Source organism: Mus caroli, unplaced genomic scaffold (assembly GCF_978045245.1).
Source record: "Mus caroli unplaced genomic scaffold, Mus_caroli_1 scaffold_17, whole genome shotgun sequence".
Taxonomy (NCBI): domain Eukaryota; kingdom Metazoa; phylum Chordata; class Mammalia; order Rodentia; family Muridae; genus Mus; species Mus caroli.
In genome coordinates, this window is record NW_028227272.1 from 39,453,352 (window position 1) to 39,468,250 (window position 14,899).

General features: G+C 39.0%; 1 long non-coding RNA gene across 1 annotated transcript in view; it reads right to left on the reverse strand.

Annotated features, from left to right (window-relative positions):
- Nucleotides 1–6,906: 6,906 nt before the first annotated feature.
- LOC115029568 (uncharacterized) overlaps nucleotides 6,907–14,899 on the reverse strand; it is a 171,454-nt gene continuing 163,461 nt past the window's right edge. Inside the window, exon 4 of the long non-coding RNA XR_003835127.2 lies at nucleotides 6,907–7,351. This is a non-coding gene — a long non-coding RNA (uncharacterized LOC115029568). The remainder of the gene's footprint in view (nucleotides 7,352–14,899) is intronic.

The following is a 14,899-nucleotide window of genomic DNA, read 5'->3' on the forward strand; positions in this document are numbered from 1 at the left end:
ACTCTAGATGTTGTACCAGATAAGTTTTTTAAAAACATAATGTCATTTTGAAAAATGACAGGTGATTCGTCGTTATGAAAGAGAAAGCCTAATGTGTAAAGGATGCTAACAAAAAAATAAATAAATAAGATCAGGAATCAGCCTGCAATCCAATTTAAAGTGTTTGCATATTCAAATTATAGACATTGGGGAAGAAATATTTATAATCAGGAGGCATAAATAACCAAATTTAGGGTTTGAGTCAAAGTTCTCTCTCTGGATGGAAAAAAAAATGAAAAATGAGAGAACAGAATCTGGAAGATAGAAGAGAGATACAGAATGTTAACAATAATATAAAATGGATTGAATTCAGAGTGGAGCTGCATGAATAAAATTCAGGCATTTCAAGGATGTTCAATATAGAACACTCCAATGTTGAGATGAGAGAAGGATCTCAAGAGAAGGAAATGTTACAGACAAGATCAACACTTCTACTCTTGGCAGATAATTGTCCATATGAACTAGATCTAGAATAACAGCACTGATAGAGAGTTAGACCGAGGGGCATGATCAATTCTACTTGTATGTTCTATGTTTCAAATATAGTAGGAAATGTTCATACACAGCGTTTAGTTTACTTTTTCTGTTCTTGTGATATACACCATGGCCAAAGCAACCTGTGGTGGAACCTATCCATTTAGCTTATAGGTTAAAGTTCAGTATCAGGGAAGAGAGGGGAGGAACTCAAGTAGGGATCTGAAGGCATGAGCTGAAGCAGAGACCATGAAGGGAGCCTTCTTACAATGCTCCTTACTTAAGTGCCCCTCTGCATGGGTTCCTTATGCAACCCAGGACTACCTCCCCATATGTGGCAATGCCCACAGCTGGCTGGTCCCTCCCACATCAATCATCAGTCTAGAAAATCCCTGACAGGTGAGGTGGATGGAGAAAAGGAACTGGGTGGGAGATGGAAGGGGTATGAAGATGGCAATCAGGTGTTGGGGGAGGGTTGTGGGAGAGGTCTGAGACTGAGAATGGAAATAGGTGGAGGTGGGGCATCTCTGGGACAGTAGATGGGGGAGGCTATAATGAGTCTATGGGGTTGTCCCTTGCTGAGATTTGTACCAGTGGGGAATATAGAAACTGAAGTGGCCACCTCCTATAGCCAGGCAGGACTTTCAGTGGAATGAGGGGGACATCAAACCACCCATGAAACCTTCAACCAATAATTTATCCTGCCTATGAGATGTGCAGGGATAAAGATGGAGCACAGACTGAAGGAAAGGCTAACCGATGACTGTCCCAACTTGACACTCACCCCATGGGAAAGAGCTCACCCTGACACTATTAATGACACCCTGCTATGCTTGCAGACAGGAACCTAGCATAACTGTCTCCTGAGAGGCTTCATCCAGCAGTGGATGGAAACAGATGTAGAGACCCATAGCCAAACATTAAATGGAGCTCAGGAAGCCTATGGAAGAGTTTTGGTATAGAATTGATCAAACCAGAGAAGTCAAAGACAGCACAAGAAGACCTACAGAATCAACTAATCTGGGCTCATCAGAGCTCACAGAGACTGAACAACCAACCAAAGAATATTCAGGGTCTGGACTTAGACCCTCCTACTCTCCCACATGGCTTGGTCTTCATGTGGGTACCCTAACAACTGGATTAGGGGCTGTCTCACAGTCTTTTGTCTGCTATTGGATTATCTTCTCCTACCTGGACTGCCTGATTGGGCCTCAGAGAGAGAGGAGGTGCTTAGTCCTGCTGGGACTAGTGTCCCAGGGTGGAGTGGTACCCAAGGAGGGCTTCCCCTTCTCTGAGGAGAAGAGAAGGGAGTAATGCAGGAAGGGATTTGTAAGGGCAGGACTTGGAGGAGAGGAGGGAGAGGGGCTGCAATTGGGATGTAATGTAAAAGAAAAATTATGAAAAAAAAAGAAAAGGAAAACCATGAAAAGGTACTAAAAACACTGCAGCTATGTCAGCAATAAGCTAGAATTAGTATTTGGTAAAAACATATTCCTATGCATTCTACATCCAGATTTTTATTTCTTATATCAAAAAGGATGTCAGTGGATCCTTTGCAATTGAATTCAGCCTCAGAGAGACTGAATAACTAGTTTATGTGCTGTTATAAGCCCAAAAAGTAATACAAGGCACATTGCTTCCTGAGTTGTATAAAATTTACTGCAACAAACTACTCATAAATATGTCTATATTAAGAATAAAAGGTACTGCTAATCCTGTGCTACAGAGCTTCATACCAAAATTCATCCCGGAGAGAACTGGACTCCAAGGAGTACTGACACAGGCTTACAGGAAGGACAAGCCACAGTCAAAGACAGCAAGACACCAGTGATAACCAGATGGCAAGAGGCAAGGGCAAGAACATAACCAACAGAAACTAAATCTACTTTGCTTCATTAGAACCCAGTTATCACACCACAGCAAGCCCTGAATACCCCAACACACCAGAAAAGCAAGACTCTGATTTAAAGTTAAATCTTGTGATGATGATAGAGGACTTTAAAAAGGACATAAATAACTCTTTTAAAATACTGGAGCACACAGATAAACAGGTAAACGCACTTAAAGAGGAAACACAAAAATCCCTTAAAGAATTATAGGAAAACACAAGCAAATAGGTGAAGGAATTGAACAAAACCATCCAGGATCTAAAAATAGAAATAGAATCAATAAAGAAATCATAAAGGGAGACAACCCTGGAGTTAGAAAATCAAGGAAAGAGATCAGAAGTCATAGACACAAGCATCACCAACAGAATACAAGAGATAGAAGAGAGAATCTCAGGTGCAGATGATACCATAGAAAACATTGACACAACTGTCAAAGAAAATGCAAAATGCAAAACGCTCCTAACCCTAAACATCCAGGAAATCCAGGACACAATGAGAAGACCACAAACCTAAGGATAATAGGTATAGAGGAAAGTGAAAGTTCCTAACTTAAAGGGCCAGTAAATATCTTCAACAAAATTATAGAAGAAAACTTCCCTAACCTAAAGAAAGAGATGCCCATAAACATAAAAGAAGCCTACAGAACTCCAAATAGACTGGACCAGAAAAGAAATTCCTCCCATCACATAATTGTCAAAACACCAAATGCACAAAATAAAGAATCTTAAAAGCAGTAAGGGAAAATGTCCAAGTAACATATTAAGGGCAGACCTACCAGAATTGCACCAGACTTCTCACCAGAGAGTATGAAAGACAGAAGATCTGGGAAGATGTCATAAAGAACCTAAAATAACACAAATGCCAGCCCAGGCTACTATACCCAGCAAAACTCTCAATTACCATAGATGGAGAAACGAAGATATTCCATGACAAAACCAAATTTACAAAATATCTTTCCAAAAATCTAGCCCTACAAAGGACAGTAGAAAGAAAACTCCAAAAGATGGAGAGAAACCACACCACAGAAAAAGCAAGAAAGTAATCTTCTTTCAACAAACCTAAACGAAGATAGCCACACAAACATAATTCCACCTCTAATAACAAAAATAACAGGAAGCAACAATCACTTTTCCTTAATATCTCTTAGCATCAATGGACTCAGTTCCCCAATAAAAAGACATAGACTAACAGACTAGATACATAAACAGGACCCAGCATTTTCTTCATACAGGAAATGTAGCTAAGTGTCAAAGACAGACACTACCTCAGAGTAAAGGGTTAGAAAACAATTTTCCAAGCAAGTGATCCCAAGAAACAAGCTAGAGTAGCCACTCTAATATCGAATAAAATTGACTTTCAACCAAAAGTTATTAAAAAGATAAGGAAGGACACTTCATGCTCATCAAAGAAAAAAAAATCTACTAGAAAAAGAATCCTCAATTCTGAACATCTATGCTCCAAATGCAAGGGTACCCACATTCATTAAAAAAAAAAAAAATTTACTAAAGCTCAAAGCACACATTGCACCACATGCAATAATAGTGAAAGACTTCAACACTCCATCCTCATCAATGGACAGATCATGGAAACAGAAAGTAAACAGAAACACAGTAAAACTTACTAAGTTATGGACCAAATGGTTTTATCAGTTATCTATAGATATTTCATCCTAAAACAAAAGAACATACCTTCTTCTCAGCACCTCATGGTACCTTCTCCAAAACTGACCATGAGATGGGTCACAAAACCATCCTTAACTGATAAGTAAATTTAAATAATCCCATGTATCCAATTAAATCACCATCGACTAAGGCTGGTCTTCAACAACAACAAAAACAACAGAAAGCCCACATACACATGGAAGCTGAACAATTCTTTACTCAATGATAACTTGGTCAAGGAAGAAATTATGAAAGAAATTAAAGACTTTTTAGAATTTAACGAGAATGAAGGCACAGCATACCCAAACTTATGGGATACAATGAAAGTAGTGCTAAGAGGAAAACTCAGCTCTGAGTGCCTCCAAAAAGAAACTGGAGAAAGCATACACTAGCAGTTTAACAGGACACCTGAAAGCTCTAGAACAAAAAGAAGCAAATAAACCCAAGAGTAGTAGACAGCAGGAAAAAAAATCAAACAAAAAGAGCAATACAAAAAATTAACAAATCCAGGAATTGGTTCTTTGAGAAAATTTTTCCTTCCTTCCTTCCTTCCTTCCTTCCTTCCTTCCTTCCTTCCTTCCTTCCTTCCTTCCTTCCTTCCTCCCTTCCTCCCTCCCTCCCTCCCTCCCTCCCTCTCTCTCTCTCTCTCTCTCTCTTTCTCTCTCTTTCTTTCTTTCTTTCTTTCTTTCTTTCTTTCTTTCTTTCTTTTGTTCTTTCTTTGTTTTTTGTTTTTTATCAAATATAGTCTAAGAGGAGTCAAGAAACAAGCTAGAGTAGCCACTCTAATATCGAATAAAATTGACTTTCAACCAAAAGTTATCAAAAAGATAAGGAAGGACACTTCATGCTCATCAAAGAAAAAAAAAACTACTAGAAAAAGAATCCTCAATTCTGAACATCTATGCTCCAAATGCAAGGGTACCCACATTCATAAAAAAAAAAAAAAAAAAAAAAAAAAAAAAAAAAAAAAACTTTACTAAAGCTCAAAGCACACATTGCACCACATGCAATAATAGTGAGAGACTTCAACACCCCATCCTCATCAATGGACAATCATGGAAACAGAAAAAGGAAACTTCAGTTGAGAAAACGTCTCCATTAGATTGTCGAGTAGGCAAAAATCATTCAGTATTTTCTTGACTTGATTTATTATTGCAAGTGACATCACTGAACAGCTGGAATAAGAAATCAGTGTGTACAAGATAGTCATTCTATTCCTTTATGACCTCTTCTTCAGTGCCTGCCTCCAAGTTAATGTTTGATTTCCTGTCCTGACTACCATTCATAATGTACTGTAAGATATAAGATGAAATAAACTATTTCCTCTCAATAAAAAAGAAAGAAAGAAAGAAAGAAAGAAAGAAAGAAAGAAAGAAAGAAAGAAGAAAGAGAGAGAGAGAGAGAGAGAAAGAAAGAAAGAAAGAAAGAAAGAAAGAAAGAAAGAAAGAAAGAAAGAAAGAAAGGAAGAAAGAAAGGTTACAACAGGTAGTTGGGTATGTACAGATTATACCTTTCAAAACTGGTGTCCAAAAATGAACACTTTTGCACAGTGACAATAAATGATCCATTTCAAATAAGAAAAATAAAATAGTTAGCAGACATGACCACAGGTCAATATGATGGAGGTAATTCCTCAGTCAAAGTCCTCTTTTCCCAGGATGCAATTACTTAGTAATATTTGTGCTGTATTAAGTAACATAAGTAATATAAAAATTATTTAAAAAATATTGAGTATGTGAAAAGTTTGTAAATATCTTAGGAGAGACTTGCTAATTCATAGATTTTGAAAACTGCAGAGATTCCTAGAGCCTATTTCTTATGGACACTGAGGGGTGACTACACAGCACACCAACCCACTCCCATCTCCTTCCATCAGCTGCCTTAGCTGTCAGCACCCATTGTACTCCAACAGACTCTTAGTTAATTTCACCTTCTTCTTAATAGCAAGAGTTATAGCAAAATGTAAATCAGGTTACATCAATCTTTTGCTTTAAATAATTCAATACTTCCAAAGTATACCTAGAAGTAATTATAAGACACACACACACACACACACACACACACACACACATTGTCTTACTTGCTTCTCTATAAACATGTTTCAAAGCACTCTGAGTTGTGCTCATTTTCATCCAGTCACAAATGTCAGCAAAATTCTCCCATCTTAACTCAAGTTTGCTCCTTGCCTGGAACATTTCTCCCGTGAAAAGTCACTGGACTGTTTTTACCTTTCAATTTCTGCCTAAATGTTTATTCTGAGAGTCTACTTAACCATCATATTTAACAATAGGTCTCCTGTGTTCTTATCTTTGTCATCATGTTTGGCTCACACATGGAACTCATTACACTGTATTTACTTTTATCCATTTCTCCTTTACTATATCTGTCTGTTTTCCCCACTACATAGTAATCTTCATGCCTTCCTTAAGTATTGTTGAATTCCCAACCCTTCACAGCATGCTTATAAAAGAGTAGACGCTCACCAAGTATCTGTTAAAGCAATGAATTGCTGGGACAAGATGCAGAGATAGTCATCTGTGGATGAAATTGTAGAAGTCAACGCCTGTTGTTTATGGTACAGATAAAAGAGACTGGTTAAGAGGAAAAAGAAGTCATGAACAGCTCAAGAAGTAAGAAAGCGCTTCCAGGGGAGGAAGGAGGAGATAAAGTGTGCCATATGATCTGTTGGATCCAAAATACCAGGAACAAAGTCAAGTTGAAAGACACACTATATCATATCTATGTGATGTATGATATGAGAATAAGTGGGCTGAATTCAACTGAACCAATGCTTCAAAGAAACCGAAAAAGGGCATGGATTTTTTTTTATTCATCATTTTATTTGTTTACATTTCAAATGATATATCCCCCTTTCTGGTTACACCCCCACAAACACTCCAAGCCACCCCCTTTCTCCCCTCTCCTTTGCCTCTATGAGGGTGGTCCTTCACCCACTCCCACCTCACTACTCTAGCATCCCCCTATGTTGGAGCATCAAGCCTCCACAGGACCAAGGGCCTCCCCTCCCATTGATGTCAGATTAAGGTCATTCTTTGTTACATATATATCTGAGGCCATGTATCCCTCCATGTATACTCTCTGGTTGGTGGTTTACTCCCTGGGAGCTCTGGGTTGTCCAGTTAGTTGACATTGTTCTTTCTATGAAGATGCAATCCACTTCAGCTTCTTCAGTTCTTCCCCTAGCTCTTCCACTGGGATCCCCCGGGCTCAGTTCAATGGTTGGTTGTGAATATCCGCATCTGTATTGGTCAGGTGTTGGTAGCACCTCTTAGGGAACAGGAAAGGCATAGATTTTATAATTAGATACAACTGACCATCTCAACAGGAACATTTGCTTTCTAATGCAGTTTGCCTAATATAGTGATTCATACTCTTACTGCCCTAAGAAAATATATATCCCATGGGGCCATGATGTTTTTCACATGCATTGGCAAACCACAAGCTCCAATAAACATTCCCCAAAATTCATGGAGATAAGTATCAGGTTTTTTAAAATTCCTGTTTCGGACTGAGGAGGTGCCCCAATTATTAAAGTACCTTCCTAGGTATATTAAGTCTTGTGTTCATTCCCCACATCATATTAAGTAAGGTGGTTTGGCTATGATCCTAGCTCAAATTTGAGGTCAGCTCTAATATGTAAGACCCTGCCTCAAAAAATGCCTTAGTTCACATTCATTCTCTCTCTCTCTCTCTCTCTCTCTCTCTCTCTCTATATATATATATATATATATATATATATATATGAGTAAGGCCATACAGCTTCAATGCATTATCAAATCAGCACATTGGTCCCACAGTGAATTAGTTGGATGGTTCGAGTTCTGAGGTTGGTATTCAATCATCTTCCTAAATTTACTGTGAGATCTGCAGATAGGCTTAAATGTCAGCAGGCTTTATTTATTGTTTAATCTGCTCAATGGATGCCATTCCTTTAAATCTTTTCATGCAATGATTGTAGCAAGGACTAGAGGACCTGGGTTTGTCTTTATCATCATAGTCTACATCCATTTCTATTCACTAAAGAAAATTTTTCACTATAAAAAATTTTGCATTATAAGAAATTCATTTAAAGGTAAAGGAGCCCAGCATCTTCTTCAGATCCAAGAGTCATTTTTTGAAAGAAACTCAGACACTTTACCAAACAGAGCTTATCTCACAACAAGCAGATTATTGTGAAATGGAATATACTGCTGTTTATAGTTTAGACTCTGACTTCAAAGGTTCTTTAACTTTATTTTTTCCCTCAAACAGTTGTTTTCATATCTAAATTCAATAGATTAGATACATACAACAATGATTTCTTCATGTTTCTGATGGTTAGGCTCTCTTGTTCTGAAGCCAGCACATTTCTTCAACTGTTTTTTTATTAGCTCTAAAATCAGGCAGTGGTTTGAATTGTTTCTTATTTATATATTTCTTAATCTTGTAGAAATGGCTACACTCTAGATGACTGAGGCAGCTTGGGACAGCGAGGCGAAGGGAGGAAATATGAGCTAGATTGTGTGTGGATTAGAACATCAGAAAATTAGGCCCTACTTAGAGAGCATGTGAGAAGTGTACAGACTACTTTAGAGAAAGGAAAGACAGTACGTGTCTGCACATGGAGTCCGGAAATTGCAAGAGTAAGAACTCACACGTCTGATTCTTTTAAAAAACACAACAGACATTTGTCTTCTAATGGATGCTGAGAAACTATTACTACAAGTGGCATCAGAGCCAAAAGGATTGTTATATCCGGACATCAATTCATCATGTCTGCAGTGAAGAGGAGGCATATGTTCTGATGACTCTCCATTGATTGGTCAGCTCCTGTTTCCATAGCAATCCATGTACAACTCATTTTTCCCCTCTCTCTCTCCCCTCCTGTGTTACCTCCACTGCATAGAGAAGACCATAAGGTTTATAAACAGAAATATTAGGTCAATGTAAAGTGGTACCATGGCCGTTATTGCTGTGACTGATAATTTAAACCGTATCAGAGTTTCTGTCTGTGTAGCACTGGCAAGACAACAAAGGAGCCTTGTATTTTGTTCTATCACTGGGAAAAGTGACATATATCTAAATAGGTAGGGGGGTTATTTTTTGTTTATTTGTTTTGTTTTGTTTTTGTACATAATACGTATGTTTAGGGAAATGGTGTGTTCCTTCACCTGGCAATAGCAAACCCACTGGGATCTCTATAAGTTTCTGGCTTGGCACATGTACTTGGACTTTTTCTGTGGAATGATCACACTTATTAAGGTATAGCTCTCATCGACACACTCTTTTATTTTATTCTGGGCACTGTGAATGTAAAAAACAGTAGTCAGTATTTTCTAACAATGTGAACACAGAAGTTTGTTTGTTTACAGATAGTTTGTTTTCAGTGTTTCACTGAACATGACCACACCCTTGTGGTAAAGCGCATGCTGGGTGGAAGCTGGCCAGCAGGGCTCCATTCACTCTGATTTTACAAAAGTGCTCAGTTTGTCTTTGGGGTACTTATTCCTTCCTGACTCTGAGTCAATGAACTCCATTCTCACCTCCAGGGGTGGCAATCAGAGACCTCCATTCCCCTGGTGACTGTGTCAATAGGAAGTGACTTTGGCCAACCTAGACTCCAGGGACAAAAAAAAAAAAAAACCATAATCCTGATCCTTTGCCTGAGTGACCAAAAGTACTTCAATTTCTTTTTTTGCATTTTATAAATTGTATATAATAAGCACTTACTAAGCTATTTTCAGTATCCATACATTTACAGAATTTTGCATGCTTCCAAGATAGAGTGTCTTAGACATATACTGACAAGGAGGAATTTAGGATGATGAGGAAAATGTCAAGTATCCCAGAGACGTTCTTAATGTCATATCATCATCCTTGTAAATTTGACTGGAAGCTGAGGTTGAAAAATCATAACTTATTCACCATCATAGGATATTGGCAGATATTTTAAGTCTCAGGAGACATAAATGTGAATCTTATTTCAATTCTTTCATTTCTACTACAGCACATTTTTTTCTATTATGCATTACAGAGTGGACACACAAATCTAAATTTGCATCTGGTTCCCATAGTAACTGCATTCCAGCTTTAAACATTAGGCACTACCTGTTGTTCTGTGGGAAAATGTCCAAACGATACCATAGCTTACAGAAGAGACAAAGGCTATATACACTTGTCTCAAATAGCAGAATCTAAGGCATTATTTCTCAAGTACAGTTAGCTACACATTTACAGACCTAAAAAAAAACATTTAGGATTCTACCACCCGCCTCCTTACTCTATTAGCAAACACAGCATCTGGAAGGTTTTTTTTTTTCCCCTTTAAAAATATGCAGTCCTTACTTCCATACACTCCATTAGGAGGAAACTCACAACCAGGCATAATGGCATATTATGGTATGCAGAACTCATACAGCACTCGCATGTATTTCCTCTGATATTTGATCATTGTGAAAACCACAACACAGTTAAACTTCTCTCACCCAGGATTTCTGGCGTTCTACATTTGCACAAGAACACACACATGAAATTTCACTTCCAAATATATCAAGCTATTTTAGAAATAGTGTGAACCTTTTTTTTTTTTTCTCATTCAGTTTTAGTTCTTCCTACTTGCAAGAAAATTAGCTGTTAGGGAAGACTTGGGGGTATTCCTTAATTAAAATGATTTCTCATCACTCTGAATTAAAGACTCTAATCTATAACGGGGGGAGTGTCCCTCCCTGGAAAGACTTCATTTGCAAAGGGCAGGGCATTTTCAGAAACTGGATTACTTAGGCTTTTGCATGCTTTGAATAGATGTGATTAAAAGCTTGAGGTTTTTTTTTTTTTTTCTTTTTTAAGGTTCGAAAGAAAATCACTCCCAAAATAAATATAAGCAGTTGTACAAAATGGTGTACAGCATATATTACAAAGGAAGGTGGCTTCCAGTCTGAAACAGTAAATGGAAAAAAGACTGAACAGGTAAACAGAGGATTTGTCTCCTTGCTTTGCAACACTTAATTTTTTTCATCAGGCTTTTAAGCAGCTTTTTGTCAGCTTAGAATTTAAATCAGGAAATCCGAACAATAGAGTAGGTTGTGCCCATTGCTCTCCAATGTAGTGTTCTGTCCAGTGACTTCAGATGTTCATTCTGCTGCAATTAATGCCTGGCTCCCTCAGGACTAGACTTTTCCTTTTCCTTTCTCTTGAGAAAGCTGTGAGAAAAGAATTAGTTTTGATGACAAGGATTCCTAGTTGGACCTGAGGTATGCACACATGAGCCACATGAACTTTCTGAGCATCTTGCCACTTTGCAGTGGGAGATTGTCTTAGTCAGGGTTTCTATTCCTGCACAAACATCATGACCAAGAAGCAAGTTGGGGAGGAAAGGGTTTATTCAGGTTACACTTTCCACATTGCTGTTGATCACCAGAGGATGTCAAGACTGGAACTCAAGCAGGTCAGGAAGCAGGAGTTGATGCAGAGACCATGGAGGGATGTTCCTTACTGGCTTGTTTCCCCTGGCTTGCTCATCTTGCTTTCTTATAGAACTGAAGACTACCAGCCCAGAGATGGTCCCACCCACAATTGGCCTTTCCCCTTTGATCACTGAATTAGAAAATGCCTTACAGCTGGATCTCGTGGAGGCACTTCCCCAACTGAAGCTCCTTTCTCTGTGATAACTCCAGTTTGTGTCAAGTTGACATAAAACTAGCCAATATAGAGATACACTCTCTTACCTGTAAACATGAGAAGGAAACACATATTGCTAAGAATGACACTTAGTGAACACAGATAAGTTTAATTTTTGGCCCATATCTTTCTGTAAGGTCTTCAGGATCCCCCATTACACACTAAAGAAGTTACTTCCTGATAGCCCTAAAATACAGAAATTCTGCCAGACAAGTGCTTCCTGGCCTTCATCCTTTGATCCAGTCCTTACTAACTGTCACAGGGGCAAATAGAATGACCCAAAGGATTTGGGGGCAATAAAACACATTTCCTGCTGGTTTCATGCTATCAAAAACCAGACTTCTACTTCCAGATGTCCAAAAAGAAACAATTGAAACTGGATTATAAGAGGTGGAATTTTCTTAGCTCCATGCTTAGCACACAGCAACTGCTCAGGGAATATGATCCATTACCAAACAGTATTTCTGGGATGACCAGCTAAATGGGTCAAGAAGGGGAGTGCTGGATGCTAGGGTGAACCGTATTAGATGAACTGCTAATGATGATGACTGTGAACATGAAACCAATTTCTGGTTAAATAGGAATGTGCAGAGATACAATTTCAGATGAGACATGAAGGGTAGAATATCTTACTTTCCCCAAGACAGAGTCAGAGGTTCGATTAAGTGGGGATATAAACCACAATACAGACATTCCACTCTTAGCTGAAGTCAGCACACAGTGACTCCCCCTAGATCTTTCACCTTGGATTTTAGAAGTATTATTCTGGAATATAATAATCTGTCATGTGGAAAAAATCACATCATTCTAAGCTTTCCTTGAGAGGTGACAGACTCAACTCTACCCATAAGTTATGGATAAAAAAGAAAAAAAAATAGACAAATGAAAGAACTTATATTACAGGCCTGAAAGTTCTAGAAAAGAGTCACTTGTAGCACTCCAAAGTCCCACACTGTGATCTGAATGGGTAAAATGCTTTGCTTAGAGTAATAGTATTTGAGAGATTAGAAGCACAATAATGTCATCTAACCACTGTCTTATTTGTTTGAGACCATGTCTCATGTGGCTACCATCATGCCTGCTTTTTGGCTCAGGTAACTTTAAGCTGGGGCACATGAGATAAATTTGAGAGAAGTGTCTGTAAGCCTCCTGAAATTACATGTCAAAAGAAGTGTGCGACCCCCCCCCCACACACAAATGCACCTAGAAATATGGAAAGATGGAAATGGAAAACAGAGAGTTGACTTTTCTTTTTCATTAGAGGAGAATGCAGCCATGCTGATGCCATTTGATTCCAGAACAACCTACCAAACCTTGACGTAACTTTCCATGCATGGATCCTTGCACGTTGTTACCATATGCTCCTCAATACTGATAGAAGCCTTGATTATGAAGAAAAGTCACACAGAAAGAATCTGGCCCTTGTGGAGATGGCTCCATGGGTAAAGCTCTTGCCACACAAGTGTGAGGACCTGAGTATTTCATTCCTTAAATAAATTGTATGTTAGATACATATCTAGCTCCTCAGAGAATGTCTGCATTCTTGCTTCAACATGCATAAAATTATGGGTAAAGTCTCTGTGACTTCTGCTAGACTTTTTTTTCTTGGATATTTTCTTTATTTATATTTCCAATGTTATCCCTTTTCCTGGTTTTCCCTCCAAAAAACACCCTCCTCCATCCCCTCTGCACTTCCTCTGCTCACCAACTTACCTAATCCTGCTTCCTAGCCCTGGCATTCCCCCACACTGGGGCATAGAGCCTTCATAGGACAAAGGGCCTCTCCCCGCACCGATGTCCAACTAGGCCATCCTCTGCTACATATGCAGCTGGAGCCATGAGTCCCACCATGTGTGCTCTTTGGTTGGTGGTTTAGTCCCTGAGAGCTCTGGGGGTACTGGTTAGTTCATATTGTTGTTCTTCTGCTAGACTCTTATGGGATATTTGAACCAAGGTTGTTAAACAATCCAGCTAGAAGAATGCAATAATGTACAGATATGGGAACTGGAGAATTATGCCAGAAACAATGGACAGAACCAGGTCTAAGAAACAGTTCTATCCATTCCAGGTTCACCACTTTTCCTCATAAAGCTCAGAACTTTGGATGCATCTGTTTGGAGATCTAACTCTATCACTCAGCAAATGTGCTATCCACCCGAAGTGAGCACATTCTGTTATCATGAGATGATGGGAACCACTGCAAGCAATGGACTCCACTGCTTAGTAGTCTCCTCTACAACTCAGCATGAAATGGCCTTGGCAACCCGTCTGGTAGATGCGCGCCTCCATCTTCATTGGCTTTCTTATCTTCATTTCTTTTTTTTTAAACAATCTTTATTAGATATTTTCTTCATTTACATTTCAAATTCTATCCTGAAAGTCCCCTATACCCTCTCCCCACCCTACTCCCCAACCCACCCACTCCTGCTTCCTGGCCCTGGCATTCCCCTGTACTGGGGCATATAATCTTTGCAAGACTAAGAGGCTCTTGTCCCAGTGATGACCAACTAGGCCATCTTCTGCTACATTTGCAGCCAGAGACACGAGCTCTGGGAGTACTGGTTAGTTAATATTGCTGTTCCTCCTATAGGGTTACAGACCCCTTCAGCTCCTTGGGTACTTTCTCTAGCTCCTCCATTGGGGGATCCTGTGTTCCATCCTATAGATGATTGAGAGCATCCACTTCTGTATTTGCCAGGCACTGGCATAGCCTCACAAGAGACAGCTATATCAGGGTCCTTTCAGCAAAATCTTGCTGGCATATACAATAGTGTCTGCATTTAGTGGATGATTATGGTATGGATCCCTGGGTGGGGCAGTCTCTGGATGGTCCATCCTTTGGTCTCAGCTCCAAACTTTGTCTCTGTAACTCCTTCCATAGGTATTTTGTTCCCCACTCTAAGGAGGGATGAAGTATCCACACTTTGGTCTTCCTTCTTCTTGAGTTGTGTTTTGCAAATTGTATCTTGGGTATTCTAAGTTTCTGGGCTAATATGCACTTATCAGTGAGTGCATATCGTGTGACTTCTTTTGTGCTTGGGTTACCTCACTCAGGATGATATCCTCCAGATCCATTCATTTACCTAAGAATTGTATAAATTCATTGTTTTTAATAGCTGAGTAGTACTCCATTGTGTAAATGTACCACAAAGAATTCTC